This window comes from Oncorhynchus nerka, linkage group LG13 (genome assembly GCF_034236695.1).
Source record: "Oncorhynchus nerka isolate Pitt River linkage group LG13, Oner_Uvic_2.0, whole genome shotgun sequence".
NCBI lineage: Eukaryota > Metazoa > Chordata > Actinopteri > Salmoniformes > Salmonidae > Oncorhynchus > Oncorhynchus nerka.
The window spans coordinates 9,986,743-10,001,791 of NC_088408.1; the positions used below are offsets into that span (position 1 = coordinate 9,986,743).

The 15,049-nt window shown below is 49.8% G+C and overlaps 1 long non-coding RNA gene across 1 annotated transcript in view; it reads right to left on the reverse strand.

Moving 5' to 3' along the window:
- The window catches only part of LOC115118118 (uncharacterized), a 123,383-nt gene that overhangs the window by 37,729 nt on the left and 70,605 nt on the right, over nt 1–15,049 (reverse strand). Inside the window, exon 2 of the long non-coding RNA XR_003861786.2 lies at nt 2,961–3,020. This is a non-coding gene — a long non-coding RNA (uncharacterized LOC115118118). The remainder of the gene's footprint in view (nt 1–2,960; nt 3,021–15,049) is intronic.

The window sequence follows — 15,049 nt, forward strand, 5'->3', positions numbered from 1 at the left end:
TCTTAGTCCGCCCCATCCCGCATGCGGTATCATTACTACAGCCTCAAGCTCATTAGCATAATGCATCATTAGCGATTTTTAAAAATCGCAAATGAAACGAAATAAATATGCCTGTTCTCAAGCTTATCCTTTTCTTAACAATCCTGTCGTCTCAGATTTTCAAAATATGCTTTAGAACCAGAGAAAATCACTAATTTGTGTAAGAGTGGTGATAGCTAGCTTAGCGTTAGCATTAGCATTTAGCACGCAACATATTCACAAAAACCAGCCAAGGAATCAAATAAAATAATTTACCTTTGAAGAACTTCAGATGTTTCAATGAGGAGACTCTCAGTTACATAGCAGATGTCCAGTTTTTCCTGAAAGATTCTTGTGTAGGACACATCGTTCCCTTTTGTTACTATGCATATGGCTAACGAAACTAACCGAAAATTCAGTCACCTACATGTCTAGCTTTTTTCCGAATTAACTCCATAATATTGACTGAAACATGGAAAACGTTGTTTGAATCAATCCTGAAGGTGGTTTGTCATATTTCTCTCCGTTGAAAGCACCGTCCTTGTAGCCTGGTTTGTTCTGAGATTTGAATGGAAAAATACCGGGACCTGACTTTTGCGCACCAATTGCCACGCAGCCACCTAGCGGGACACCTGGTAAATGTAGTCTCTTATGGTCAATCTTCCAATGATATGCCTACAAATACGTCACAATGCTGCAGAGACCTTGGGGAAACAAGAGAAAGAGTCCGTTGATTCCTGTCGCATTCACAGCCATATAAGGCGATCATGGAAAACGTAGCCTCAGAAATCCTGTGCATTTCCTGGTCGGTCATACATCTTGGTTTTGCCCGAAACATTTGTTCTAAGGGACTCACAGTGAAAATCTTTGCATTTCTGGAAACGTAAGACTGTCTTCTTTCCAAAGCTATCAATTGCAAGCATATTCGAGCATCTTTTCGTGACAAAATATTGCACTTAAAACGGGCACGTCTTTTTATCCAAAAATGAAATACTGCCCCTATAGGACTAACAGGTTAACAGTCAGTCATAAACAATCCCTTTAACAGTCAGTGATAAACAATCCCTTTAACAGTCAGTCAAACAATCCCTTTAACCGTCAGTCATAAACAATCCCTTTAACAGTCAGTGATAAACAATCCCTTTAACAGTCAGTGATAAACAATCCCTTTAACCGTCAGTCATAAACAATCCCTTTAACAGTCAGTCATAAACAATCCCTTTAACCGTCAGTCATAAACAATCCCTTTAACAGTCAGTCATAAACAATCCCTTTAACCGTCAGTCATAAACAATCCCTTTAACCGTCAGTCATAAACAATCCCTTTAACAGTCAGTCATAAACAATCCCTTTAACAGTCAGTCATAAACAATCCCTTTAACCGTCAGTCATAAACAATCCCTTTAACCGTCAGTCATAAACAATCCCTTTAACCGTCAGTCATAAACAATCCCTTTAACAGTCAGTCATAAACAATCCCTTTAACAGTCAGTCATAAACAATCCCTTTAACCGTCAGTCATAAACAATCCCTTTAACCGTCAGTCATAAACAATCCCTTTAACCGTCAGTCATAAACAATCCCTTTAACCGTCAGTCATAAACAATCCCTTTAACCGTCAGTCATAAACAATCCCTTTAACCGTCAGTTATAAACAATCCCTTTAACAGTCAGTCATAAACAATCCCTTTAACAGTCAGTCAGTCAAACAATCCCTTTAACTTCTTGCGGATCCGTGCGTCCCATCTCGACAACTTCCGGTGAAAATGCAGAGCGCAAATTTCAAATAACAGAAATAGTCATATTTAACATTCATGAAAATACAAGTGTCATACATCAGTTAGAAGCTTAATTTCTTGTTAATCCAGCCGCTGTGTCAGATTTAAAAAAGGCTTTACGGCGAAAGCACACAATGCGATTATCTGAGGGCAGCGCCCAGCAAACACAAAAGCATGAAAAACATTTTCCAACCAAGCAGGTGCGCCACAAGTCAGAAATAGCGATAAAATAAATCACTTACCTTTGAAGATCTTCTTCTGTTGGCACTCCAAAAGGTCCCAGCTACATCACAAATGGTCCTTTTGTTCGATAAAGTCCTTCTTTATATCCTCAAAAACTCAGTTTAGCTGGCGCGCTTCTTTCAATATCCATCTGTTTCCCTCCTTCAAAATGCATACAAATGAATCCCAAACGTTACCAATAAACTTATCCAAATGTTTATAAATCAAACTTCAGGTACCCTAATACGTAAATAAACAATACATTTTAAGACGGAAAATCGTTATTGACATTACCAGAGATAAACAACAAAGTATAAGCATTCACTAGAATACGTAACAAACACTACAGCCAAAATGGGAGCCACTTAGAAAAGCGAGAAATTCTAGCTCATTTTTTCCAAAAACAAGCCTGAAACTCTTTTTAAAGACTTGACATCTAGTGGAAGCCCTAGGAACTGCAATCCGGGAGGTTTTCCCTTCATATTAAACATGACAGCCATTGGAAACAGTGGTAGGCTGAATTTTTTTTTTTCTGGATGGTTTGTCCTCTGTGTTTCCCCTGCCATATCAGTTCTGTTATACTCACAGACATTATTTTAACAGTTTTAGAAACTTTAGAGTGTTTTCTATCCAAATCTATATGCATATCCTAGCTTCTGGGCCTGAGTAACAGGCAGTTTACTTTGGGCACGCTTGTCATCCAGACGTCAAAATACTGCCCCCTAGCCAAAAGAGGTTAACAGTCAGTCATACAAAGCAACATCAGAAACGTTGGCTAAAACCTTTAAAGCAACATCAGAAACGTTGGCTAAAACCTTTAAAGCAACGTCAGAAACGTTGACTAAAACCTTTAAAGCAACGTCAGAAAAGTTGGCTAAAACCTTTAAAGCAACATCACAAACGTTGGCTAAAACCTTTAACGGAACGTTGAAACCTACTTACAAGAGGCGTCAGTGTCTGGTACATTCTCCTGCCCTGTGGGTGTCAGTCTCTCAGGATGATCTGGAGGAAAAAGAGGGACATTTCAGGATCGAAACAGGAAGTACAACAATATGTCGTTATGGGAGAACGTCACAGCAATCTTTTCCCTTCAGCATTCTGGACATGCATCCAACCAACTCGAAAACATGCCTGCATTTGTCCAACCAAATAAAAAAAAACATCTAGCCATCCATTCGTCCAAACCAACCCAAAACATCCATGAATCATATCTAGCCTGGTCCCAGATCTGTTTTTTTTGCTCTCTTGCCAACTCCTACAGCCATGTTTTGGCATTTCAACAACCATAGGGATTGTCTACACAGCATTAAAAACACATCTGGAGACCGGAGAGTTTCCCTAATGGTGTGTTACTTTTGACCAGAGTCCTATGGGTATTGCACTATATAGTGAAAAATGTGTCATTTGGGACTGAGCACGGGCTAGCATTACATCACCTAGTGGGTCTGAACTTCCACCCAACAGCAGAGACACACGACAAGTTCTGACATAGAGACACCGTGTGAGAGTCAACTTGGCGGACAGAGCAGAACTAAAATGAGATAAATGGAGCAAAATAACACCACTGCTTGAAAACCCAGAGGGGGGGGACTGGGGGTGGGGGGGAAGTTACTCAAGTAACCAATACGGCCTAGAGAAAGAGTCCCTCAGGAGTGAAAGAGGGGGAGGGAGAGAGAGAGAGAAGGGTGAGAGGGAGAAGGGGGGAATGGAGATCCTAGTCATATCAGCAACCCATCCCACTACAGTGGTTGTTGCCATTAGATTCCCTCCACTTTCTACATTTCTCTTCAGAGACTTTCATCTTTGTCACATACTTGCATTACGTATTCTGTTTAGAGCAGTGTTTTCCCGTGAATTACGTTTTCTGAGCCGCTTCCTCACAGGAGTTGTTCAATAACAGACTATAATAGTATTTTGTCTGTAAGACGACAGGCTTCCTACTGTTGCATGCTTCTCTGAGCTCTTAAGGAAACATTTCCGTTCCTTGTATATGTGCTCAATAGTATTTTCTGTTGGTCACGTCATTCTACTGTTTGGGAGGGAGAGAAAAAAAGAAAAATAATCAAACCGTTTGTGAACCGGTTAATGAGGGTTGGGTTAGTCAGCAGAAAAATGTACCAAAATGGGCATCCCTACTATGGGTGGTATTAAAACAACCATGGTATCTCCCCTGTGTACCCAGGCATCTGTATCAGTCTTTAAACATCCAGAACCCCCTCCAACCCGCTCTCTCCCTCCCCTCCAACCCGCTCTCTCCCTCCCCTTCTCCCTCCCCTCCAACCCGCTCTCTCCCTCCCCTCCAACCCGCTCTCCCTCCCCTTCTCCCTCCCCTCCAACCCGCTCTCTCTCCCTCCCTCTCCTTCCCCTTCTCCCTCCCTCTCCCTCCCCTTCTCCCTCCCTCTCCCTCCCTCCTCCAACCCGCTCTCTCCCTCCCCTTCTCCCTCCCCTCCAACCCGCTCTCTCCCTCCCCTCCAACCCACTCTCTCCCTCCCCTCCAACCCGCTCTCTCCCTCCCCTCCAACCCTTCTCCCTCCCCTCCAACCCGCTCTCTCCCTCCCCTTCTCCCTCCCCTCCAACCCGCTCTCTCCCTCCCCTCCAACCCGCTCTCCCTCCCCTCCAACCCGCTCTCTCCCTCCCCTCCAACCCTCTCTCCCTCCCCTTCTCCCTCCCCTCCAACCCTCTCTCCCTCCCCCTTCTCCCTCCCCTCCAACCCGCTCTCTCCCCTCCCTCCCCTCCAACCCGCTCTCTCCCTCCCCTTCTCCCTCCCCTCCAACCCGCTCTCCCTCCCCTTCTCCCTCCCCTCCAACCCACTCTCTCCCTCCCCTTCTCCCTCCCCTTCAACCCGCTCTCTCCCTCCCTTCTCCCCTTCTCCCTCCCCTCCATCCCGCTCCCCTCTCCCTCCCCTCCAACCCGCTCTCTCCCTCCCCTTCTCCCCTCCTCCAACCCGCTCTCTCCCTCCCCTTCTCCCTCCCCTCCAACCCGCTCTCTCCCTCCCCTTCTCCCTCCCCTCCAACCCGCTCTCTCCCTCCCCTTCTCCCTCCCCTCCAACCCGCTCTCTCCCTCCTCCAACCCGCTCTCTCCTCTCCTCCAACCCGCTCTCTCCCTCCCCTCCAACCCACGCTCTCCCTCCCCTTCTCCCCCCTCCAACCCGCTCTCTCCCTCCCCTTCTCCCCCCCTCCAACCCGCTCTCCCTCCCCTTCTCCCTCCCCTCCAACCCGCTCTCTCCCTCCCCTTCTCCCTCCCCTCCAACCCGCTCTCTCCCTCCCCTCCAACCCGCTCTCTCCCTCCCCTCCAACCCGCTCTCTCCCTCCCCTCCAACCCACGCTCTCCCTCCCCTCCAACCCACGCTCTCCCTCCCCTTCTCCCTCCCCTCCAACCCGCTCTCCCTCCCCTTCTCCCTCCCCGACAGGGTTTTCCAAGAGGATCCATTCGGCTGTGGAAACAGATATGGTTCTGCCTCCTACACACACATCTGGAGAGGCTCTAACAGCTACAGATCCACACCGCAGGGGATGCTGGGATGGTGATTGTTTTACAAATCAGAGAGAGGTCTTAACACAAGTTAGGCTGCAATGGACTGCACAACTCTCCTAACCGTTTGTGTGTGTGTTCTTACTCCTTAAAACGCTTTATCGTGGTCTGTGAGAGCATGACCAGTAGAAACACCGGGGAGTCTATACAACAAATCTAAATGTTATTGGTCACATGCCCCGGGGATCCTCAACTTTAAGAAAAATCCCAAACCATAAAATAATTTATTTCCTTTTTTTTAGGACGTAGATGGATAAAAGTAAAACCGCATTGTGAGGTCAATTTCCACAAAAGAAACTAAGTTGAAGCGCGGGGCTGTTTTGGTGCTCTGGCAGTGAACAGTGGGAATCGAACCGTGTAGATACATGTGTAGATACGGTGATGTGTAGCTCGCTATGAAAGATACAAGCGTTTGAGTTGTCGGAATTAAGGCAACTAAATCGGTATCCTCCGTTCCAAAAATACTGAATCTTACGAGTCGATTCCAAATCTTGACATTCAGAAATGGGAGTCGACGTACAAGGAGTAGAAGAATCCATTATTTGGGTAGTTGACTCTCCCACCACTACGTCATCGTCGTTAACATTGGGTCAGAGAGAGGCCAGCGACAGCAGTCCTATATGACAATACTTTGAGAAGTTAAATGAGAAGGAAATGCACATTGGGAGGTGAGTTGAGGGGACAGTAATGGTAGTAAAGGTACATCTGAAAGGGGACGTAAGGTGAGACCCAAACCGTCTCTGGTAGCAGCGCAGCTGCATTGGGAACCGGGCAGAAGGGCATTGTTTATTCACCTTCAACTTAAACTTTTTATTTCTTATTGTTTTAACAGAAAACCAATTTTAAAAATGGCAGTTTAAAGGTGACATCAATATGTCACATCACTAAACTTACTCCTTATAGTAGTGAACGTTACTATTACAAAGTTATCAGATACACACATGGGCACAGGACACTGGCAGCCCCCATCACACACACTATGGCAGCCACCAGGACACTGGCAGCCACCAGGACACTGGCAGCCCCCATCACACACACTATGGCAGCCACCCGGACACTGGCAGCCCCCATCACACACACTGTAACAGGACACTGGCAACCCACATCACAAACACTGTACCAGGACACTGGCAGCCACCAGGACACTGGCAACCCACATCACAAACACTGTACCAGGACACTGGCAGCCACCAGGACACTGGCAGCCACCAGGACACTGGCAGCCACCATCACAAACACTGTATCAGGACACTGGCAGCCACCAGGACACTGGCAGCCGCCATCACACACACTGTACCAGGACACTGGCAGCCACCAGGACACTGGCAGCCACCAGGACACTGGCAGCCCCCAGGACACTGGCAGCCCCCATCACACTGGCAGCCCCCATCACACACACTGTAACAGGACACTGGCAGCCACCAGGACACTGGCAGCCCCCATCACAAACACTGTATCAGGACACTGGCAGCCACCAGGACACTGGCAGCCACCAGGACACTGGCAGCCCCATCACAAACACTGTATCAGGACACTGGCAGCCGCCATCACACACAACAGGACACTGGCAGCCCCAGGACATCACCAGACACTGGCAGCCCCCAGGACACTGGCAGCCCCCAGGACACTGGCAACCCCCATCACAAACACTGTATCAAGACACTGGCAGCCACCAGGACACTGGCAGCCCCCAGGACACTGGCAGCACCCATCACAAACACTGTATCAGGACACTGGCAGCCACCAGGACACTGGCAGCCCCCATCACACACACTGTACCAGAACACTGGCAGCCACCAGGACACTGGCAGATGTTATCACACACCAATTTCCTCTACAATGTGAGTGTGTGTTTCCTGTGGTGTGCTGGGGCAGCAACAGACTGCCTGTCTTGACGCATACACACACACACACACACACACACACACACACACACACACACCTGGTCATTCAGAGCATGATGATGATGATGAGGATGAAATACCATGGGACAGCAGCAGGAATGTTGGGCGTCCCCAAACCAAACCCTGGAAGACGACTCTCCACGTTAGTAAAGGACGATGGGTCCAGCCTGCCAGGCTGCGGTTAGTTAACACAGAGATATTTCTCCACTAGAATCTAGAGATCGGAGGAGGGGTTTATCTGTCCTTCCTCTATCTTAACCAGTCAGATCCCCTACCTTAACCAGTCAGATCCCCTACCTTAACCAGTCCTACCTTAACCAGTCCTACCTTAACCAGTCAGATCCCCTACCTTAACCAGTCAGATCCCCTACCTTAACCAGTCAGATCCCCTACCTTAACCAGTCAGATCCCCTACCTTAACCAGTCAGATCCCCTACCTTAACCAGTCAGACCTTAACCAGTCTACCTTAACCAGTCAGATCCCCTACCTTAACCAGTCAGAGCCCCTACCTTAACCAGTCAGATCCCCTACCTTAACCAGTCAGATCCCCTACCTTAACCAGTCAGATCCCCTACCTTAACCAGTCAGATCCCCTACCTTAACCAGTCAGATCCTCTACCTTAACCAGTCAGATCCCCTACCTTAACCAGTCAGATCCTCTACCTTAACCAGTCAGATCCCCTACCTTAACCAGTCAGATCCCCTACCTTAACCAGTCAGAGCCTCTACCTTAACCAGTCAGATCCCCTACCTTAACCAGTCAGATCCCCTACCTTAACCAGTCAGATCCCCTACCTTAACCAGTCAGATCCCCAGTCAGATCCCCTACCTTAACCAGTCAGACCCTCTACCTTAACCAGTCAGATCCTCTACATTAACCAGTCAGATCCTCTACCTTAACCAGTCAGATCCCCTACCTTAACCAGTCAGATCCCCTACCTTAACCAGTCAGATCCTCTACCTTAACCAGTCAGATCCTCTACCTTAACCAGTCAGATCCCCTACCTTAACCAGTCAGATCCCCCTACCTTAACCAGTCAGATCCTCTACCTTAACCAGTCAGATCCCCTACCTTAACCAGTCAGATCCCCTACCTTAACCAGTCAGATCCTCTACCTTAACCAGTCAGATCCCCTACCTTAACCAGTCAGACCCTCTACCTTAACCAGTCAGATCCTCTACCTTAACCAGTCAGATCCCCTACCTTAACCAGTCAGATCCCCTACCTTAACCAGTCAGATCCCCTACCTTAACCAGTCAGATCCCCTACCTTAACCAGTCAGATCCTCTACCTTAACCAGTCAGATCCTCTACCTTAACACCAACAGACCCATCCGAGTGCTTGTCTCGTGTCTCTGCTGCTCTGTGTGATACAGCAGGGTGGGACTTGGTGAACACACTAGCAGTGTAGAGAACATGTGTGATACAGCAGGGTGGGACTTGGTGAACACACTAGCAGTGTAGAGAACATGTGTGATACAGCAGGGTGGGACTTGGTGAACACACTAGCAGTGTAGAGAACATGTGTGATACAGCAGGGTGGGACTTGGTGAACACACTAGCAGTGTAGAGAACATCAAAATATTTACATGAAGTTGGGATCCTTAACGTTAAGAAAAATCCCAAACCGATTTTTATTTTTTTGTTGACCTCCCCCCACTTAATTAAAATTACAGTTCAGTTAGCACAAAATACATTATTTTTTGTGTTTAAAGGCCTGGGGAAGTTGTGTAACTCAAATAAAACCAGAGAAGAAGAGGAGAACTTGAGGCTATTTGGTGAAATTGTAAAGCATGACAAGACACTGCGATGCAGATTACCAAGACATGAACACGCTTCTGCCTTTCTCTCTCCCTGGCCTGCCTGGACTCTTCGCTAACAATGTAAGTGTTGATTAAGTCTTCAGTCTGTCGAACGTAGAATAGCCTAGCCTATCACGGCACCGGTGACTTCGTGTCAGTCTTGCGAGCGTAGAATATCCTAGCCTATCACGGCACCGGTGACGTCGTGTCAGTCTGTGGAACGTAGAATATCCTAGCCCATCACGGCACCGGTGACGTCGTGTCAGTCGTGCGAGCGTAGAATATCCTAGCCTATCACGGCACCGGTGACGTCGTGTCAGTCTTGCGAGCATGGGGTAGCCTAGCCTATCACGGCACCGGTGACGTCGTGTCAGTCTGTCGAACGTAGAATATCCTAGCCTACCACGTAGAATATCCTAGCCTATCACGGCACCGGTGACGTCGTGTCAGTCTTGCGAGCATGGGGTAGCCTAGCCTATCACGGCACCGGTGACGTCGTGTCAGTCTGTCAAACGTAGAATATCCTAGCCTATCACGGCACCGGTGACTTCGTGTCAGTCTGTCAAACGTAGAATATCCTAGCCTATCACGGCACCGGTGACTTCGTGTCAGTCTTGCGAGCGTAGAATATCATAGCCTATCACGGCACCGGTGACGTCGTGTCAGTCTGTCAAACGTAGAATATCCTAGCCTATCACGGCACCGGTGACTTCGTGTCAGTCTGTCAAACGTAGAATATCCTAGCCTATCACAGCACCGGTGACTTCGTGTCAGTCTTGCGAGCGTAGAATATCATAGCCTATCACGGCACCGGTGACGTCGTGTCAGTCTTGCGAGCATGGGGTAGCCTAGCCTATCACAGCACCGGTGACGTCGTGTCAGTCTTGCGAGCATGGGGTAGCCTACTTTTCGTTATTGCCTCATGAAATTACAGCGGCCTCCCGGTAGCCTGTATAGATTAGGCTTTTCAGACAATGGAATGTGGCCCCTTGAAAGCATCTTGAATACGGCGTGTCTGTCGGTGTCTGTCGGTGTCTGTCGGGTTAATGTTAGGTAGGTTACACTATGTTTTTTTAAATGCCGACACAAAAACCTTCTCTTGTGATATGAACAGACATTTAACTTGCCTGTAAAGAAATGCCTCTTCTGAAGCCAAAACTTAAATCCATCACTAGGCAACCAGAACTGTCAATCAAATAATATTGACCTGCTGCTTGCCTCCTGCACACAGACCATTCCTTCCTTTAAAAATAAAAATACATTTAAAAAACAAAAGGAGTTTAAAGTTTGTTAAATACAATGATTTACCAAGACATTTATTAGAAATAAAAACACATCTAGCTACCATAAACAACAACAACACAGCAGCACACCAATCAGCAACATTTATCGTTGTCAGGGAAACAACGCTCAACATCTATTCCGGAGCAGAATTCTACTGTCTGAAAACAGACACTTCTGATGAGCCTGAAAGGGTATTAATTGTTAATTGTCGCTATCGACCCGTTAGCGTAGCTGCATTGTGTCTGAAAGGGTATTAATTGTTGATATTGCTTGAAGGAGCAGACAGATCACCCTGAGAGAGGGAGGAAGGAGCAGACAGATCACCCTGAGAGAGGGAGGAAGGAGCGGACAGATCACCCTGAGAGAGGGAGGAAGGAGCAGACAGATCACCCTGAGAGAGGGAGGAAGGAGCGGACAGATCACCCTGAGAGAGGGAGGAAGGAGCAGACAGATCACCCTGAGAGAGGGAGGAAGGAGCGGACAGATCACCCTGAGAGAGGGAGGAAGGAGCGGACAGATCACCCTGAGAGAGGGAGGAAGGAGCAGACAGATCACCCTGAGAGAGGGAGGAAGGAGCAGACAGATCACCCTGAGAGAGGGAGGAAGGAGCAGACTGATGGGGATGAGGGAAGGGAAGAAACATGAGAGTGAGGAGGAAGATAGGAGAGAGAGACCTGTTAAAGCCATAGTCCTGCTGCAGCCTGACAGGAAGGAGAAATCCACACGCTTAGTTCTACAGCTGCTGGTCTGCTCTCACAGTCTGCTTCAGCCTGGCCTGCCCTAGAGTTGTCAGGAAAATACCAATTCCCTGACTTAGTCTCAGACAGAAAGAAAGAAAGAAAGAAAGAAAGAAAGAAAGAAAAAGAAAGAAAGAAAGAAAGAAAGAAAGAAAGAAAGAAAGAAAGAAAAAGAGAGAGAGATAGAGATAGAGACACACACAGAGACAGAGACACACACAAAGAGAGAGAGAGACAGAGAGACAGAGAGAGACAGAGAGAGACAGACAGAGAGACAGAGAGAGACACAGAGAGACAGACACACAAAGAGAGAGAGACACACAAAGAGACAGAGAGACACACAGAGAGAGAGAGACAGAGAGACAGAGAGAGAGAGACAGAGAGACACAGAGAGAGAGAGAGACAGAGAGAGAGAGAGAGAGAGACACACACAGACACACAGACAGACAGTGATACTTAGAAGAACTGTGGCTGCAGGTTCACCTGCCTCATCTAAAGCCTCTGCTGCTGTCGACCACCAAGTGCTAACAGTCAGTCTCTAAATAATGTGTGAAATGCTTGACAGTGTGTGATGTAAACAGAGGTCTACTTTCTTGGTTTTCATCAAGCTGCACTCAAGAGGATGCTTCTCACTGTAACCAGTGTCTGTAATCTGACCCCACCAGACACCCCTCCAGACACGCCACCAGACACCCCACCCCACAGACACCCCACCCCCAGACACGCCTCCAGACACCCCACCAGACACCCCTCCAGACACGCCACCCCACCAGACACGCCACCAGACACGCCACCAGACACCCCACGCCACCAGACACCCCACGCCACCAGACACGCCATCAGACAGACACGCCACCAGACACCCCACGCCACCAGACAGACACGCCACCAGACATCCCACGCCATCAGACACACGCCATCAGACACGCCACCAGACACCCCACGCCACCAGACACCACACCAGACAGACATGCCACCAGACAGACACGCCACCAGACAGACACGCCCCCAGACAGACAACCCACCAGACAGACACGCCACCAGACACCCCACGCCACCAGACACGCCACCAGACACCCCACGCCACCAGACAGACACGCCACCAGACACCCCACGCCACCAGACAGACACGCCACCAGACACGCCACCAGACAGACACGCCACCAGACAGACATCCCACCAGACAGACATCCCACCAGACAGACACCCCAACAGACACCCCTCCAGACAGACAGACACCCCTCCAGACACGCCACCAGACACCCCACCAGACACCACGCCAGACACCCCACGCCACCAGACACCCCACCAGACACCCCACGCCACCAGACACCCCTCCAGACACGCCACCAGACACCCCACGCCACCAGACACGCCATCAGACAGACACGCCACCAGACACCCCACGCCACCAGACACCCCACGCCACCAGACAGACACCCCAGACAGACACCCCACCAGACACCCCACGCCACCAGACACCCCACGTCATCAGACATCCCACGCCATCAGACACGCCACCAGACACCCCACCAGACAGACACGCCACCAGACAGACACGCCCCAGACAGACACAACCCCCAGACAGACAACCCACAGACACCAGACACGCCACCAGACACCCCACGCCACCAGACAGACACGCCACCAGACACCCCACGCCACCAGACAGACACGCCACCAGACACGCCACCAGACACGCCACCAGACAGACACGCCACCAGACAGACATCCCACCACAGACACCCCACCAGACACGCCACCAGACACCCCTCCAGACACGCCACCAGACACCCCACCAGACACCACGCCAGACACCACGCCGCCAGACACCACCACCAGACACCCCACCAGACACCCCACGCCACCAGACACCCCTCCAGACACGCCACCAGACACCCCACGCCACCAGACACCCCACACCACCAGACACCCCACCAGACAGACACGCCACCAGACACCCCACGCCACCAGACAGACACCCCACCAGACAGACACGCCACCAGACAGACACGCCACCAGACACGCCGCCAGACACCCCACCAGACACCCCACGCCACCAGACACCCCACGCCACCAGACACCCCACGCCACCAGACACCCCACGCCACCAGACACGCCACCAGACACCCCACCCCACCAGACACCCCACGCCACCAGTGAACAGAGCAGTAGCTGAGTTGATCTGTCTGGATCCAGTGAACAGAACACTTGGCGCCCCTGATCAGTGCCATTCTGGGACTTTGATGCCGCGGTGTCGTTTTGGTATTCTGGCATGGTGACAACACTAAGACACACATCACAACTTCTCCTACCAGACTCTTACTATGATTCATAAATACCCCCCCTTCCCCAAAACATGTGTAAATATTGGACTATAAATTGTGCCTTCCTGTATTTTACTGTGTATCCTGTACATACGAGGAATAAAGTGTCTGGTCTCTGTGTGAGAGACAGGAAATACCCCTCCACAATGAGACCCTTTATCGTCTTCTGGTCTAATCATAGGTCCTCTGATGGAGGCCTCTTTCTATAGCCGCTCACACACTAATTATCCCTGTCGTTCTTCTGTTCATGGGCTGAAAGAGACGACTAGAACCATCCCCCAAAATCTACTGGATGAATCATTGTGTCAAGTTATTACCCGGATGTTAGACGACTCATCTCAGAGCGCACGCACGCACGCACGCACGCACACACGCACGCACGCACGAGGGAACTCTGCAAACTGAAGCCATTAAATAGAAATGAGAATGACAGCATCCTACCATATCCCCTTTGTGTGAGGAACTCCTGAACCTGAACCTGAGAGAGTCATTAACACCTTCTAAATACTTCCACTACGTCACCTCTTCTGTTGTCTGCCGCCTTCTCCCTCGCCTTCTCCATCTCCCCATCCGTCTCCTTCTCCCTCGCCTTCTCCCTCGCCTTCTCCATCTCCCCATCCCTCTCCCCATCCCTCTCCCCATCCCTCGCCTTCTCCCTCGCCTTCTCCCCTCCCCTTATCCATCTCCCCATCCCTCTCCCCATCCCTCGCCTTCTCCCTCTCCCTCGCCTTCTCCATCTCCCCATCCCTCTCCCCATCCCTCTCCCCTCCTTCTCCCTCGCCTTCTCCCTCGCCTTCTCCCTCGCCTTCTCCCTCGCCTTCTCCATCTCCCCATCCATCTCCCTCTCTCCCCATCCATCTCCCTCTCCCTCTCCCTCTCTTACCGTCTGCATGCTTTCAGAAATTCAACCACCTCCTCACCGCCTCCTTTCATCAGACGCTGTACGAAATGCCAAGACTGTTCAGGACCGCATTCAGTTTCAAGCTCAGTGTAAAATCAACACATTTCTTTTAACGGAATGTAAAAATAGGCAACATCAGCCTTGTATGATGAGAAGGACAACAATAAAGAAACGCACACAAACACTGAGCTGAACAGTAGAGGACAGGAGTAGAACGCTCCAGTAGAGGACAGGAGTAGAACGCTCCAGTAGAGGACAGAACGCTCCAGTAGAGGACAGGAGTAGAACGCTCCAGTAGAGGACAGGAACGCTCCAGTAGAGGACAGAACGCTCCAGTAGAGGACAGGGCAGAACGCTCCAGTAGAGGACAGGGCAGAACGCCACATGTCATAGGCCAGTAGAGGACAGGGCAGAACGCTCCATAAGGCTTCAACCAGAACCAGGAGAAGGAGAGAGAGAGAGAGACTGGAGAGAGAGACTAGAGAGAGACACTAGAGAGAGGGAGAGACTAGAGAGAGAGACACTAGAGAGAGGGAGAGACAAG